General features: G+C 40.1%; 1 protein-coding gene across 2 annotated transcripts in view; it reads left to right on the plus strand.

Annotated features, from left to right (window-relative positions):
- The first annotated feature begins 1,130 nt into the window (after window positions 1-1,130).
- Window positions 1,131-16,947, plus strand: part of FBXW7 (F-box and WD repeat domain containing 7) — a 218,911-nt gene continuing 203,094 nt past the window's right edge. For both annotated transcript variants that reach the window (XM_021699002.2, XM_044912870.1), the window contains exon 1: window positions 1,131-2,238. The gene's annotated coding sequence lies outside the window, so the exon portion shown is untranslated. The remainder of the gene's footprint in view (window positions 2,239-16,947) is intronic.

A 16,947-nucleotide genomic window follows, 5' to 3' on the forward strand; every position in this document is an offset into this window, starting at 1 on the left:
TAGAGAACTACACTTTCAACCTCATGAGTTTTTATTTGAATTTACTTTCCAGGATAACATCTGTAGGAAAAGCTGCATAATAGTAATAATATTTATTTTAGAAATGAAATAGCTCTTGAGTCAGGCCTGAAACACAGGCCAACATTTCCTGATGATGGTTATGGACACTTACTACCAACCAAGATCAGCTCTCCAAAGCTTCATACAAGCAAGAATAGTTCCTAAAAATGAGATACTACTAACATCTCCTCCTGAAAAAGTAAAAAATCTTTCCACAATCTCCGGGAGGATGGCTTCCTTCCCTTGTCGCGGCAATTCGCCCCCACTTTACACTAAAGACCCAGGTTGTGACTCCGTACTCAAACCGCACCCCTATTTCCTTTCGTGGGGGTGGGGGGGGAATAAGGGATGTATTACCACTCTCATCTTTACAACACTACGTAGCTTACAAAACGCTTGCACTTCCATCAACTCCTCTGAACTCCGCGAGTGCGTCGGAGGGAGGCATTCATTCATTCATCAAACATTTGCTCGGCCCGACCACACGTTATCGGGTGCTAGGCTCGCCCTACACCACGGGAAGGGTGGGGCGCTCGCTCCTTGGAGCAGGTGCAGCGGATCAGGCTGTAGGACAAGTTCTCGCTCAGTCTGGCTTTTCGCAGGCCCATTCGGGGCTAAATGCCTCACCTTCGGGTGGTGTGCGCCCGACCATGGCCGCGCGGCCTGGGCCTTCCTCCTTGCTCCCAAAGGAGCAGTCACCACCTGCCCTGGAGGAAACCGCTACAGAGCGAGCTCTCCCCGCCACCGTCGGGTCAGGGGTAAGATCAGGCGGCAGCTTAGGCTCCACTCGGCTCCTCCCCTTCCTCTCTCCAATTCTGACGCGGCCGTAGAGGCGGCGGCAACGGCGGCTAGTCCCGCGGCCCGAGGCGCACCCACTCGCTCGCGGAGCCCCGACTTCCTCTTCCCCTCTAGCGTCATCAGAGCGCGCCAGAGTCACCCAGGGCGGGGTGGTTAGAAAGGGAAAAAAAGGGCAGCGGAGGAAACGTCCCGGCGGAAAGAAAGGGAGGGGGTGAGGGGAGCGGTTGCTAGGTGACTTGCGTCATCCGGCGGCGCCGCTTTCCTCCCGCCCCTCTCTGGAGTGAGGCGAGAGCCCCGCACAGAGCGAGCGAGACAGCGAGCTGAGCTCCGGGCGCTACCGCCACCGCAGCGGAGAGCGTGAGAGCGAGGGAGCATCCGAGAGACCCAGCCCCCGTGCACTGGCCACCGCCGAGACCTTCGTCCTGACCTGGACCAGCGGGAGCCGCGGCCACCCCTCTTCTCCCCCCCTCACCTTCCCGGCCGGCAGTGGCGGCTGCACACGCCGGAGCCCGAGCCGGAGCCGGCGGCTGGGGGGCAGGGAGGCGGCTACCTCGGGCCGGGACTAGTCAGCTTCTCCGCGGTGAGAAGACGCTGAGGAGGGGCCGGAGCTTCTGTCTCGTCCCGGAGCGCGGGGCGAGGGACCCCCAACGTGTAGGGAGGGGGTCCCAGCCGCAGCGACACATGCGGGAGCCGGGAGCGGGGGCGGCGCCGAGCGGAGCCGGCCGGGTCCCCCACCACGCCGCTGCCTCGGCCACCCGCCCGGGGCCGTAGCATCTTGCCCCAGAGTGTATGAGCCGGGGACCCAAGCTCAGCAACCACCCCCCGGCCGGGGGGGCGGGGACCCCGATGTGAAGCGGCGGCCCCGGCGGCTGGGAGAGCAGGACCGGCGCCGCCGTCCTTTCCTTACCTCCCCCCCCCCCCCTCAGCCCCCTCGCGGGGGAGGGGGTCTTCTCCCTTGGCCAGTCGCCGGCCCCCCGGCTCCTCGGCAGAACTCCGGGAGGAGTTCTTAGAGCCCCCTCCCCCGCCCCAGCCCCGAGGGCGGGGGGGACCCGGGGGGCCGGCTGCAGCCTCAGCCCAGAGGAAAACTTTGTAAGAGCAAAATCTGGAGCCTCCCAGACGTGACTGTCCCGGGAGAAGTGGCCCAGGGCGGGCAGAAGACACAGCCTGAAAAGACCCAGGAAGAGGAAAAGAGGTAAGCGGGGCCGCTGCCGCCTCCTCTGCTCCGGCAGCGCGGAAGAGACCCGGGTGACCGCCTGGCTTAGAGACACAAGCACCGCTTCTTCCTCAGTAACGCGCCGGAGCCTTCCGCAGCTGCCGCCTCAGAGCGGAGGAGGAAGGGAACCAACCCACTTTCTCAGCGCCACGGCTCTTCCCTAAAGTGTGAGTGGCCGGGGGAAAGGGAATCGAGGGGTAGAAAGTGGGAGGATACCGGTTCGTCCTCGTGGAGTTCTGCTGATGTTTTGCAGGAGTGTTGGGAGTGTATAGATGAGAGGGTGCATTTTTATTTTTACAGCGGGGAAAAGGTATTGGGTAGTCCTGTGTTTTACAATATTTTAGCTCCTTGTACGTGTAATATGCAAACTTACAGGTTTCTCTTAGAGGAGTTCTGTCTTTATCCAGAGTGGACACTTGCGCCTTTCTGGCCAGTAATTGGCAAAAGGAAATTGAGGAAGCCAAAGCATATGTGCACACAAAGGACATCTCTGTAATACACCTTTTCCTGGTACACCGGGTGTGAAACAGTGCTGTGGTTTTTGTTTCGGGGCAACTCTTATTAGGGTTCTCAAGAGGGAACCTTTTACCCTGTGAACCCCTGAAACTAAAATTCCTTTCTTATTTTGCAGTCTTCCTTGAGAGATTTTCATTTCAGTACCTGTTGGTACACGAGTTTTTTACCTTCTTATTTCCTGGGTCCAGTTCCTATGTGCCAGGAGCTATAACAGATTTCAGTTACTCAGGAAATTCTGAGTTCTTATGAATCACGACTTACTTGGGGGAGAGCATCTAGTACTTTAACCAGTTTATAAAAGTTGTTACATTTTTTTCCCTCTCCAAATGCTTTTTTTTTTTTTTTTAAATTTTTGAGTAGCATATGTCCTAATTGCTAGCACTTTTTTTATTTGGCAGAATGACTTGAGACTTTGCTTGTTTGAGTTATCTTTACTTCACTATCAAACGAGGAGAAACTTTTTTGATATTTAATTCTTTGAAGAATGATTTTTAAGGTGAAGTTTATAAAATCTTTGATATGCATTTTAGGTAGCCTCTCAAGAGTGCCAAGTTGAGATGCAAGAAAGTAATTACCATTTCATATATTTATATAGACCTTAAGGGTTAAGCATAGAGTGGAATTTTATTTAACAGAACATAGGCAGTACTATACTGAGAATTGTGGCTCCTCCAGGCAACAGTGTGGCTCGCTCCCTCTGAAGCCACTGCTGAGAGAAGCTTTGTAGTAATCAATGTAAGCCAGGGGTTGTCTGTGCTAACTTCTCCATTCAGGATCGTGATTAAATTTATTTAAAACTTTCTCAAATAGTGTTTTCATCTGTACTTTTTCTCCTTTGAGGTAGTAAGTTCTACAAGTTTATTAGCCCCTGAATTATTTAACATTTCATTTATTTGTCCAAAATCTGTCTCTTTAAAGTTCCAGGACACATCCAGAGTTTTTGTTTTTTGAGAAATGCTAGGTCAAGCTGGAGTTCATCTTTTCCTGGTTTTATAGATTTTGATTATTCCTCTTTACCGTCGTCTTTCCTGACTCTCTGTGTCGGTCTTAGAATGATTACTTTGATCCCTTGATCATTTTACCTCCTCTGGAACTTCTCCAGCTCTTTTGTTTCTTTTTATATATTTGTGCTTGTTAATGCTTTTGTAAAGAACCTTAAGTTCTAATTTAAATGGGTAATGACATGAAAATACCGATTAGTAGATGTGATGTTAGATGTCAAATCAAAAGCAAATGTCTCTGGATCTATTATCTTCTTTTGAGACCTTGAGGAAGTCATGTATCCCATGTTTTATAAAGATGGGAGAAAGAGAAATCTAGTCTTGGCATAGGCTGTTTTTCAGGGAGGAAGGGAAGACAAACCAGCAAACTATAATTTGAGTGTAGATTTGTACTCTATCAAAGTTGATTACTAACTTTAAGACTTATTTTTATTGCTTTGACTATAAATTGGTTAAAAAGCATGGTAATGTTTTATTGCATGTTTGGGTAGCAAAGAAACAGCAAAGTATTTGCTGCCCTGCCTTTGAGATGCTTTTACTTACGGCATAGGCAGTGAAACATAAATTGCACAAAATTGTAGGAAAGAGGTATGTATGACACTATATGTCATACTACTAGGTTTGGTACCTTATAAATGTATTTGTATATTTTTTATTAGAGAAGTGTTGGTGTTGGACTGTACAAAACTAATTGGAGTGTCTGAACCAAATCTGGGAAGTAAGGTCTCTTTTGGGAAGAAAGGTATAGGTGGAGGTAAAATGTTTAAGACTCTTGGAATTGGAGGGTGGGAGGGACAAATGTAATTAGGAAGTTAGCTTCATGGGAGTATGGATGAAAGTTGTTGAGTAGGCTTGAAGTCAGTTTGTGTTTGTGCAGTTACATGTGTACAGCCCAAAGAAGCAATTGAGAACAATGTTGCCGAGAGGGTAGTTTTAGATGATTGAGGAGAAATTGTATTCTAGGTCAGGAGGCATTATACCTGGGGTAGGATTTTGTTTTTCTAGGGAGCCAACATTTTTACACCATGGTCTTCCAAGAGCTGTTCAACTGGAGGAGTGAAAAAGATGCTCCCCATATTTTAGATTGGTGCTAGTGGTTTCTTATAGAAAGTAATTCAGAAATGAGGCAGTGGACTTTGTTTTTGACATTAAATTTTAGGGTAAAAAGTTGGTGCTGATGCAATCTGAAGACAGAAAAATAGTTAAACTAATGCGTGATATGTTGGAAATGTAGAGTTAGGAGTCATTTTCACAGTATTAAGGTTTCTCGAGAGAGCTGACAGAGTAAAGAGCTGAAAAATGTGTCTTTTTACTTTGGGGGAAGGGACTCTTTTAAAGTTAGCAAAGATATGGTAAGAACAAAAAATGGATGAGACTCTCCCTAACAAAATGTTTTAAAAGTAGATTAAGATTTGAAGTTCACAAGGGAGGAACAGTCTTTAAACATGGCTACCAGTTTGGTCTTAGGACATGTGAGTCTATATTTTTGAAGGAGCTAACACATTTTTTGTAGAGTATATAGGTCTCTTGAGATTAAGGTCAGAAGAATATATAGGATTTCACTGTTAAGGAACTTATACATAAAAGGACAGATTTGTTTTCATAAAAATTCACGTTTTTAAAGTTTGCCCAGCATTATTATCCTAAGTTTGGTCTTTAACATGACGAAGTGGAGCTAAAAATAGCTGGCAGAGAAGGCTGCTTCCCCTGCTTGCAGTTGATGTGTGTCTTTGTGTCCCATACAATGGAGGGGATATCCCTGTGTTGGCACAGCAGTGCTGAAGATGTTTTTTTTTTTTAAACCTTTTTATTAAAAAACAAACAAACAAAAAACAACTTGGCATTTAAAAAAATTCAGCTGTCTTTGAAGCATGAGACACTGGAAGACCTTTTTTGTGGTGAAGCCTGCAGCTAATGGGGCTTGCTTTTAGTGTTGACTCTAACAAAGATTAAGGATTGTAAGATCAGGAATATATACATATCCACACTTTTTGTGTTCCTTAGCTCATTCAGTTCACCACCTTCCTAGTAGCTTCTTTGGTCTCTTCTTGAGAATTTAATTCAAATGGCAGAACTCTGCGGAAGAGATGTTTAGATAGGGAGCTAGATCTCAGGTGATTCTAGGATGAGAGTACGGGACTGGAATATATGCCATATGGGTGCCTTCTCCACCCTCTACTTTCCACAACATATTTTATGCAGGTGAAACCATGTTTAGATGAACTTAAAGGGCAGCCCTTTTGGGTTGACATGATTTACTAGTAAAGGTAGTGGGAAAGGTGTGACTCTGGTAGGAGGGAGTGGTAACCTCATGTGCTTTGCCTTGGCAACTTTGGCCTTGGGTGTGCATTTGTGTTTTAGCACCAGATGACCCAAAAGCCTACACCTAGGCTGACAGCAGCTCGTGTACTTCAGAGATGGTTCTTGGAGATGTCATGTGTTGCCTCTGACATCTCATTGTGTGGAGGAGGTTTTTGTTTTTTTTTTTTGGTAAAGGGCCAGTTAGTAAATATTTTAGATTTTGTGGACTACATCTGATGCAACAATTGAATTCTGCTCTTTGTGGTTTGAAAGTAGCCATAGACAGTGTGTAAGCAAATGAGTGTGACTGTGTTCCAGTAAAACCTTATACAGTTGACCCTCAAACAACGCAGGGGTTAGGGGTACCAACCCCCTGTGCAGTTGAAAATCTGTGTATGACTTTTGAGTCACCCAAAACTGAACTATTGATAGCCTACTATTGACTGGAATCTTTACCGATAACATAGTCTAATACATATTTTGTAGGTTATATGTATTATATACCACATTCTTAATAATAAAGTAAGCTAGAGAAAAGAAAATCTTATTAAGAAAATACATTGACAATACTGTATTGTTACTTATTGAAAAAAATTCATGTGTAAGTACAGTTCAAACCCTTGTTATTCAAGGGTCGACTATACATAAACTATGTACTTTATGGAACCCTCGTATAGAAAACTGCCAAGTCGACCCACATACAGTATGAGCTTCATTCCATTACAAAACTTGGACTGGCTGTTTTAGGTTTCTCTGTTCCTTGGGTCCTGTCTTAAAGTGATTCTATATAAAGTCTACAGTTCAAAATACTTTTGTCTCCGGAGTGATGAATACTATGGGAACTTGAGGAACAAGGGGGCAGTGCTGTCTATAGCAGCTAAAAAGTAGGGACTACTTGCATTTTTTATTCAGAGATAAATAATTTGCATAAAGTAACATACTGGCTACGTATCATAGCCAAAAGTATCTTTGAAGAATCTTAGGGGTGTAATTTTGAATGGTTCTGAAAACAAATTGTAAATAATTGTAAAGCATTTACTTCACATGTAAAATTATAAGTGTTTATAGTTGGTTTGAGTCAGGTGAAAATATTAAGCCAAATTCTAAGAACATTAAGGTTTGGTACCTCTGTTTTTTAAAGTCTTGTACTGTTACAATGACCAATTCAGTGTGTAGAATTATTGGATGCAAAATTTTTGTTTTGTTAAGTATTCTAAACAAATCCTCTAGATAACTTAAATGTGTACTTTAAAAAATCTTTGCTGTATTCTTAAGGGTAAATGTAGCATGGATTAATTTATTTCTTAGGTGAATCAATCTTAAATGTATTGTTTAGAACAATGCACTGTGCAATTTTACGTTACAGCTACTATCAAAACGTTTGTTTCATAGGTCAGCAGATACCTGCATTGGATGGTGGTGTATTTTTCTTTTTTTTTTTTTTTAAAGATTTTATTTATTTATTTGAGAGAGAGGGCACCCCGTGCACGAGGGGGGTGTGGGGAGCAGTGGGACAAGCAGACTCCCCACTGAGCAGAGAGCCCAACATGGGGAGCAGTCCCAGGACCCCGAGGTCATGACGTCAGCTGAAATCAGATGCTTAACCAACTGAGCCACCCAGGCGCCTGATGATGGTGTATTTTTACCCTGGCTTCATAAATTTTTTTTATTTCATGCTTCCCCTCAGGGGAGGTGGTGACCCTTGCAATAATGATAACTTTTTTTTTTTTTAAAGATTTTATTTTTTTGAGAGAGCGAGAGAGAATGAGAGAACACGAGAGGGGGGAGGGTCAGAGGGAGAAGCAGACTCCCTGCCGAGCAGGGAGCCCGATGCGGGACTCGATCCTGGGACTCCAGGATCATGACCTGAGCCGAAGGCAGTCACCTAACCAACTGAGACACCTAGGCGCCCCAATGATAACTTTTTAGTTAGTTTCAAACCTGTTTTTATTTTTCATAGTATTTCTACACATATAATTGGTACTTCATTTCCTTTCTCTTTAAAAAAATCTATACAGTATGACAATTTTAGTGTACTTTTTAGAAGGTCATTATAAAGTTGCTTTCCTGTTCATTAGGGGAAGATTCTTGTTCTTCTAAAAATTTTTAAGTTTTTGTCTTTTCAAGTAATTTTATCATTGTCTTAAGCTTAGGGATAGATGGTGATTTAAAAGACACAAGGTGTTCATCTCATATCCGAAAACATTCCAAGTAGAAATATTCTATATTGGTGACACTTTCATTGGACCAGGGAAAAGAGTGGTGTATTAGTACCCCCCCCTTTTTTTAAAAGCTTAGTTGAATTGTCATTACAAACAGTAAAGTTGCTTTTAAATAATAAACTATTTTTTAGAATTTTTTAATTGAAGAATAATTGACATACAATATTGTATTAGTTTCAGGTGTACCACTTAGTAATTAGATATTTATATTCATAACAAAATGGTCACCACAGTAAGTGTAGTTACCATCTTGTCACCATGTGCAAAGTTGTTAGAATATTATTGACTGTATTCCCTGTGCTGTACATTATATGCCCCATATTGTGTTTATTTTGTGATTTGAAGATTGTACCTTCTTATTCCCATCACCATCTATTTTATCCATCTCCTCAACCTCCTGCCCCCTACCCCCTTTCTGGCAACCATCAGTTTATTCTTTGTATCTATGAGTCTGTTTCTCTTTTGTTTTGTTTGTTCATTTGTTTTGTTTTTTAAGTTTCCACATATAAGTGAAATCATATGGTATTTGTCTTTCTCTCTCTGACTTATTTTACTTAGCATAATACCCTCTAGTCCATCCATGTTGCAAATGGCCAAGATTTCATTCATTTTTATGGCTAATATTTCATTGTGTATATATATACCACATCTTTTTTATTCATCTGTTGATGGACATTTAGGTTGTTTCCATATCTTGGCTATTGTAAGTAACACTATGATGAACATAGGGATGGTGAAAGTGTTTTTGAATTAGTATTTTCATTTTCTTCAGATATATACCTAGAAGTAGAATTGCTGGCTGATATGATAGTTCTGTTTTTAATTTTTTGAGGAACCTCAACCTCCACAATGTTTTCCACACTGGTTGCACTAGTTTACATTCCCATTAACAGTGTATGGGAGTTCCCTTCCCTTCAGTCCTTGCCAGCACTTGTTATTTCTTTTTTTTTTTTTTTATAATAGCTGTACAGTTATTTCTTTTACACAGAAGTGGTTTTTACACAGCTGTCTCTAAAATAAATTATAGGATCTTTTTCTAAGAGCAAGTTTTTTTTTTTTTTTTTTTAAAGATTTATTTATTTGAGAGAGAGAGGGAGAGAGTGCACGCCCACGTGCAGGGGAAGGGGCAGAGGGAGAGAAGCAGACTCCCTGCTGAGCACAGAACCTGATGCTGGGCTCCATCTCATGACCCTGAGATCGTGACCTGAGCCGAAATCAAGAGTTGGACACTTAACTGACTGAGCCACCCAGGTGCCCCTCTAAGAGCAGGTTTTGATCAGGAAATAGGTGGGCCGACTGCAGAGACTGAATTCTTGAAAGGATGCCCTTGAGGAAGAAGTGAGTTAAGGAAGAAGTTAGGAGTGACAAACCAAATTTCTTTTACCGTACAATTTGTCTGAAAGCTGCCTTCGTCCAACTTGGTAGCATATTTTGAGTAAATAATGAACTTTTGGTGTTAAGCCTTTCTACTTGGAGACTTTTTCCACTAAGTGTAAAACCAGTCTGTCTTATGTCTTAATGTACTTTTAGATTTTTGCTACTTTCTCTTTAGACCTCATTGTCACTTTCTCATGATACCTTTCATAGTATGTTTAGAGTTTATTTTCTAAATGTATATGACATTTCCTAGACACTATGGGATATATATTTTCTAATAATTGTACTACTACACACAAGTATATTTAAAATTTCCTCCTATTCCACCTTCAGAATTGTGAAATATTTGAGGGAATGTCTGTACTGGATTTTGATCTGGATTTTGATTTTGATTTTGAATGACTAATATGTAACAATTTCTCTAAAATAATCCTTTAAAATTTTTTTTGATCTGGATTTTGAATATCTGATATGTAACAATTTCTCTAAAATAATCCTTTAAAATTTTTGAGTAACACTTGATTTCTCTAAAGCAGTTAGCTAGTACAAGATTTGAGACCCTGTATATGTTGTATTATCCTGCAGTGCAGGTAGTTGAAAAATAACAAAAATGCACAAGAGACCTCATTGCTTGAGTATCTTTTGCTGTTTCTACATCACCTAAGGGATAGCTAGTGGATCAGTCAGATATTGTGCAGTTTCTATTGCTATGCTGTGTTGCCTCTGCCCTTTCTTTACAGCTGGGGGATAGTTACCAGAAATCTGGATGGTTTTAGGAAGGAGGTAGCATGTACTGTGTTTTTGTGTGTCTGTGTGTACATGCACCTAGTGTATTGTGGTAGGTGCTCCTTTCTACATGACTGCTCTTGGATTTAGGAAATATTGAAAGATGTAGTGCAAAATATTTTTAGTGGAGAGGATCACCATTGGATAAGATACTGTTTTCTTCTGGCTTTTTCATCCTACAGCATCTTGAGTGAACCCATTAATATATGTTAGTGCCAATTGTGAAATCTGAAGGCAAATTGCTGGTTTGTTTTTGGAAGAATGTATATATCTTCTCAAACTTTTTAGGGTGGCTCACATATAGTAACGCAGCCCATCCCTGTTAGCTTATTAAGTTAAAGATCTTTTAAGGTATGATGTAGACAGAGGGCTAAAGTCAGGCCTTATATTGTCCAGCATTTAAATTCAGCCCTTGAGTTTGACAAATAATACTGAAGTAATTCTGCAGTGTTTTCAAAAGTATCTGAACTAGTGTATGATTCATTAACGTTTTATTAAAAGAATCTTAAAAACTAGAGAAATGATGGACTGCTTTGCTTATTATTTATATGAAAAAAGGACCGATTTGAACATAGCTAGAATTTGAAATCCTCTCTAAAGAACTCAGAAATACTTAGACCAGAAAGAACTCTTTTTTGAATAATTCATTGATTATCTCTGAAGGTAACTGTGATAAATTGTTCATTTAGAAATATCAGGTTGTAATTCAGTTATCAAGTCTCTTAACTGTCCATCTCTTTAGCGCTTAGGAACAAAAAGCTTTAAACAATTATGAAGAAGTTTAACAAGTTTTATCTGTATCATTACATCTCTTTATTTTTATTTTTAAAGATTTTATTCATTTATTTGTCAAAGAGAGAGAGAGAGAGAGAATGAGCACAAGCAGGGGGAGCAGCAGGAGAGGGAGAAGCAGGCTCCCTGCTGAGCAAGGAGCCTGATACGGGACTCGATCCCAGGAACCTGGGATCATGACCTGAGCCGAAGGCAGATGCTTAACCAATTGAGCCACCCAGGCGTCCCTGTATCATTACATCTCAAAATGATTGAAGGAATTTTATTTATGTGATTCAGTTTTAACTAAATTTTAGTTTTCTCCCTTTCTTAAAATGATTAGTATTTATGTGTTTGATATTCTCCTTTCATGCTCTGTGTTTATTAAGTACAAATCAATTTTCAGAAACAACTTTTCCTTTAAGCTTGGCATAATCCGTGTTCTGTTGGCCAGTATAAGAAACAAATGATTCTTGATTGTTTTTATATTTGGAAAGTATTTCTATTTTGAGAGCAATTTGTCTATGTCTTCATAGTCTGTTTATTTAATAGGATTGTATATTTAAGATAAGTATATGAAAAAAATCCAAAGACAGAACATACTGAGATATATTTCTTAGTAATGATTATCTTGCCTCTTGTCCTCGTTCTCTAACTTCTTTTAAGGCAAGTTTGCTTTAGATTTTGATGTAAATGCAGAAGTTAAATTGATTTATATATTAATAGTAAGTTATGTGGTTGATGACTATTCTCATTTAAAAAATCAGTTATTTAAAATATTTTTCTTTGTTGGTAGCAGTTGGAGTTAGGCTTCTTTCTGTTTCAGAGATTTTTCAAAGAAGGATTTTATGATAATGACTAGGCTACTGGGTAGATGGGAGAAGGACACAGTCTCTATAGTGACTTTAATTTATTCCTGTCCATTTATTTTGCATGTAATACCAGAAGGTTATATGGATTATCAGTTTTCTTTTGCATGATTAGTGGTCTCTTAACTGACAGCTGTGTGAATTTGAGAATATACACTTTGGAATGCTGCCGTAACGAGTGGTGAGGAGCCCTTTTCGAGTATTACATAGGTAGATTTCTTTTCATTAGAGAAATATAAGAATTTTAATTTATTAGATTAGAAATTTAGAGCAGGAAACAGGAAACTTCAGATTTTTTGTAAAGGCCAGGCGTTTAGTAGGAGAGGTGGGATGTACAGAGGGTGGGAGAGACAGAGCAAAGGAGGGAGGGAAGGGCAGATACCAGGGAGAATGGCACCGGAAGTTTTGAGGTCAGTCTTAGTCAGAGGTCACACCCTGTTATTTCTTTGGGTTGTGGATGTGGGGTGTTATCACATGTTATCTACCATCCTTTGAAATGTTGATTAGATTAATCCCTAGCTTTTCAACATCTGGATTCTTTAAGCTATTGAAGTTTTAATCTGTCTGGGATAATCAATGTATCCTAGGGTGGGAAAATTTCTGTAGTACCTGCTTGGAGAAGGGTCAGACAAAGGTTTTCAACTGCACTGGGGTTACATTTTTGTTTTCTTGTTTTTTTCTTCTTCGACCATATTTCCTAGCTTTGTCTAACAGGGATGCTAGTAATTCTGTATATGTGACCTAGCAGTTGAGAGGTAAGCTTTGGAGATGATAGACCCAGGTTCCAGCTTTATCGCTTTGTGATCTTGGGCAAGTTATCTGGTCTGTGTGTGTTCCTTGTAAAACTGGGAATATTAATAGTACCTATCTCTCTCATAGGGTAGTCAAGAGGGTTATGTAAATTAATGCATCTCGAGGTCTGGCTCAGAGTTAATGCCCAGTAATGTTAGTTGTTGCAATAGTAAGTATTGATATTATGATACTAAGTTATTGTAGTTTCTGTGAGGTTGGTGGTTTTTAGAATGCCAGGGGCATTTGTGATCTTCTGGATGGGTCCCTATTTTGAATACTGCCCTTTTTTTAGCAGCAGCTATTTACTGAACACCTGCTGTGTCAGGCATTGATCTGAGTGAACAAAACATGAAAATCCTGCCCCCTTGAAACTTATATTCTGTTTGAGGAAACAAAATACACAAAGCAAAATAGATGACCCGTCACTCATCTTATGAAATTTGGTGTTTGACTTCATATATCTAAGCCTGTGTTAACCAGTCTAATCAGTCTTCACCATTAGATATTTTTTTTGTTTGTTTCTCCTCCTGTGCTTAAGAGTGTTTGTGGCAGGAGTACCCTAAAAGCATGGAACTAGTCTCATTGTTTTCAGCCATGGCTCAATCTTAATTGCAAGGCAGTCTTTACACTCTTCATTTCCTTGACTTACTACTTAAATTGGCTATCACGAACTTTCAGTCCCCAAATTTCGGTTTCACATTATTTACAGAAGGGGTGCTCCTCCCCAGCTCATTACCTTTTGCTTATCCATGTCACTTCTTAAGAGAAGGGATATTAGAAACCTTTTTAAAGAAATATTCCCTGACTAATCTAACTGTATACTTTTCCTTCATCTATTTTGTATTTCCCACCTTCTGTGTATTGCTAACTGAGATATTTAACTAGTTTATTCTCTGTTTTTTTTTTTTTTTTTAAAGTATTTTTCTTGTCTGTTCAGTTAGATTGTAAGCCTTTTTAGGTTAGGGACCACTTTTCTATTCCGAGCCTTAGCATCCTCACTTGAAAAAAAGATATTACTTACCTCACAGGGAAGTTGTGAGAAATTTAGAGAGATAATGTGTGAAAAAGGTCCTGAGCTAAATCATTAATAAATGATAATTTCTTTTTTTTTTGAACCACTGTAGTTCCTAAACTCGATACTTGGCATATAGTCAGTGTTTAAAAAAATACTTAAGTTATTCTGAATTGAGGTTGGGAGTCTTTTAATTTAACTTCCACTTGTATGGATAATTTTAGTTTTTACTTCCAGATGAGATTCAAAATATTACTTTTCAAATATCGGGTGATAAAGGCTGAGACATTAATATGAGATGGCGTAACAGTGATTAGGAGCAGGAACTCAAGCCATCATGTGGGTTCAAATACCGACTACCACACTTACTGGTCATGTGACTTTTGGCAAGTTGTTTAATTCCCTTGGCTTCAGTTTCTTAATTTGTAAGATGGAGAAAATAATAACCAACTCATGAATACTATGTTGTTAGATTAAATGAGATAATAAACGGGAAGCACAGAACAGTGCCTGGTACATAACAAGGGCCCCAGGGAACATTTGGCAATATCTGGAGGTGTTTTTGATGGTTGCAGCTAGGGAGAGGTTGGTATGTGTGCTACTAGTATCTAGTGGGTAGAGGCCAGGTATAAACAATGTACAGCACAGCACCCCACAACAAAGGATTATTTGGTCCAAAATACCAGTTGTGCCAAGGTTGGGAAACCTTGCTTTATGAAGAGTCCTCTGTTTCTCATTTGGATATTTTCTTCATATAAGTTACTCACTTTGCCAGTTGGATTCTGTATAAATAACTGATTATTGATAAAGATGAGTCATAGACATGGACCTCATTTAACATTCAGTTTAAAACACAGATGTGGGAGCCCCACATCGGGCTCCCTGCTCTGCGGGAAGACTGCTTCTCCCTCTCCCACTCCCCCTGCTTATGTTCCCTCTCTCGTTGTGTCTTTCTGTGTCAAATAAAATCTTAAAAAAAAAAAATAAAGTTCACATATGATATTAAGTAGGTGAGAGCCTTAACTTTATTTTTTTTAAAAGATTATTTATTTATTTATTTGAGAGAGGGCATGAGAGGGGGGAGGGTCAGAGGGAGAAGCAGACTCCCTGCTGAGCAGGAAGCCCGATGTGGGACTCGATCCCGGGACTCCAGGATCATGACCTGAGCCGAAGGCATTTGCTTAACCAACTGAGCCACCCAGGCACCCCGAGATTCTTAACTTAAAAAAAAAACACAGATGTAAAGGAAAATTAATAGATTTCATTTTTTTCAAGATTATAGGGCAGTTACTCCAAAAGTAATGTAAAAGTGGTTCCATTTATTATTCAGACACTAGGAAAGATTTCCAGGTGGATTTTACTGATTTGTTTTTTTAAAATGGCAAACTATTCATGTAAAAGTGTATCAAGAATAGGGGGCTTATGGGCGCCTGGGTGGCTCAGTTGGTTAAGCATCCGACTCTTGGTTTCACTCAGGTTGTGATCTCAGGGTCGTGATTTCAGGGTCGTGAGATCAAGCTCCTTGTGGGGGGCTCTGTGCTCAGTGGGGAGTCTCTTTCTCTCTTTCTCTCTCCCTCCCACCCCTGCTCAGGTGTGCACACGTGTTCTCTCTCTCTCTCAAATAAATGGATAAGTCTTCAAAAAAAAAGAGTAGGGGGCTTATGAGATGTGAGTGCCATATTGTGTAAATAGTCATAGAATCAAATATACACTAATGGAAAAAGCAAGTATCAAGGTTAATGGAATGATCTATTGGGAGAAACCTTGGATCACATCTAATTTCCCTCTCTTGTTTTATTACTAAGTTGAGGGCTATTTAACTTAGGACTTCTTTCTCTGTCTTTTTTTTTTTCCTATCTAAAATTGCATGCTTACCATTCCCTGTCTATTTCAGGAGCTTCTAAATTGATTTCTTTGCTACTGTCCTTTATATTCCTGCCTGAATTGACACTGCTCTAGGGGGAGCCTTTCTAGTCTGGATTCAGTCTACCATTCAGACCTCCTAGCATCATCCGTTTATTTCTGGGAAAGAATTAAGTGCTAATGCCCTAAGGCTGAAATTGGAATGAACTAACTTTTCTCTTATACATGGTTTTAGTTATGTATCATCTTTGGGAGTCATGTCATTTTCTGTATTTTGGAGTTCAAATGACTTCCCTCACTTGTATTTTAACACCGGTTGTATATCCATATATACACATATAAAGTATATATACACTTTAATGCATATATGTGTGTGTATGTGTACATGTATATACTTTCACATATATTTGTCTCTGCACCTTGCTGTTTCTTCGGCCTGGAGTATTCTTTTCCTTTCATCTGCAAAACATTTATCTCTTAAGACCCTATTTAAATATCATCTTCTCTAGGAAACCTGTTCTCATTAATGTAAGTGGAGTTAGTTGTTTTTTCTCCTGGTTATACACAGTCTCTATATGGCTTTTATAGCACTTAAAATAGTTGTTTGTATTTTTCTCTTCTACTGGTCTGTCGATCTTTGAGGGCAAATATTATGTCTTATTCATCTTTCAGTTAATATCTCCTCCCTCCCAAGTGCCTAATATTTCCTGCTACTTACTAGCATGTAGTTTGCTCACTAATGAAAGAGAAAAAATGATTGGAAAGATTTTTTAATAGGCTCTGTAAGAGGAGGACGTTATCATGTCACCTTTGTTTCAAAGTGCTTAGTGTAATACCTGTCCATAGGTGTAGTGTAATACCTGTCCATAGGTGTCCATACCAAACAAATATTTATTGAATGAATTAGAAGCCAGTTCCAATAGTTGGAGATTTTGTGTGAACCTTTTTCTTCAGCATTTCTGGAAGCATATCCTAAAAGTGGAACAGCCTAGATATTTGGTACATCTGATGCATTAAGTTGCCCTTTCTTTTCCTGACTCAGTAATGAAACTTTTGATTCAACAAATACTTTCTGAAAGATGCTTTTAGTTGATTTCTTTTTCACCTGTTCGCCCATTCTAGTACTGAGCTTGTTGAAAAGGTGAATATGTGGCATTAGTGCTACATCATGGATGAGCTATCTTTAAGTAAAAGGCCTCTGTTCTCCTCTGTACATTTCGACCCAGAGTGATCATGTATTTTCTGTAGAGTATGGATAATGACTGAGGCATGAGAGAGAAAAAAGGTGATTGGAGGTGAGGAAGTTGCCTACTAGGTCTCTTTTTCTTTTTATGATGATTGGTTTTTACCTCAGAGCTGCCTCCAT

The sequence above is a fragment of the Neomonachus schauinslandi genome, chromosome 2 (genome assembly GCF_002201575.2).
Source record: "Neomonachus schauinslandi chromosome 2, ASM220157v2, whole genome shotgun sequence".
Taxonomy (NCBI): domain Eukaryota; kingdom Metazoa; phylum Chordata; class Mammalia; order Carnivora; family Phocidae; genus Neomonachus; species Neomonachus schauinslandi.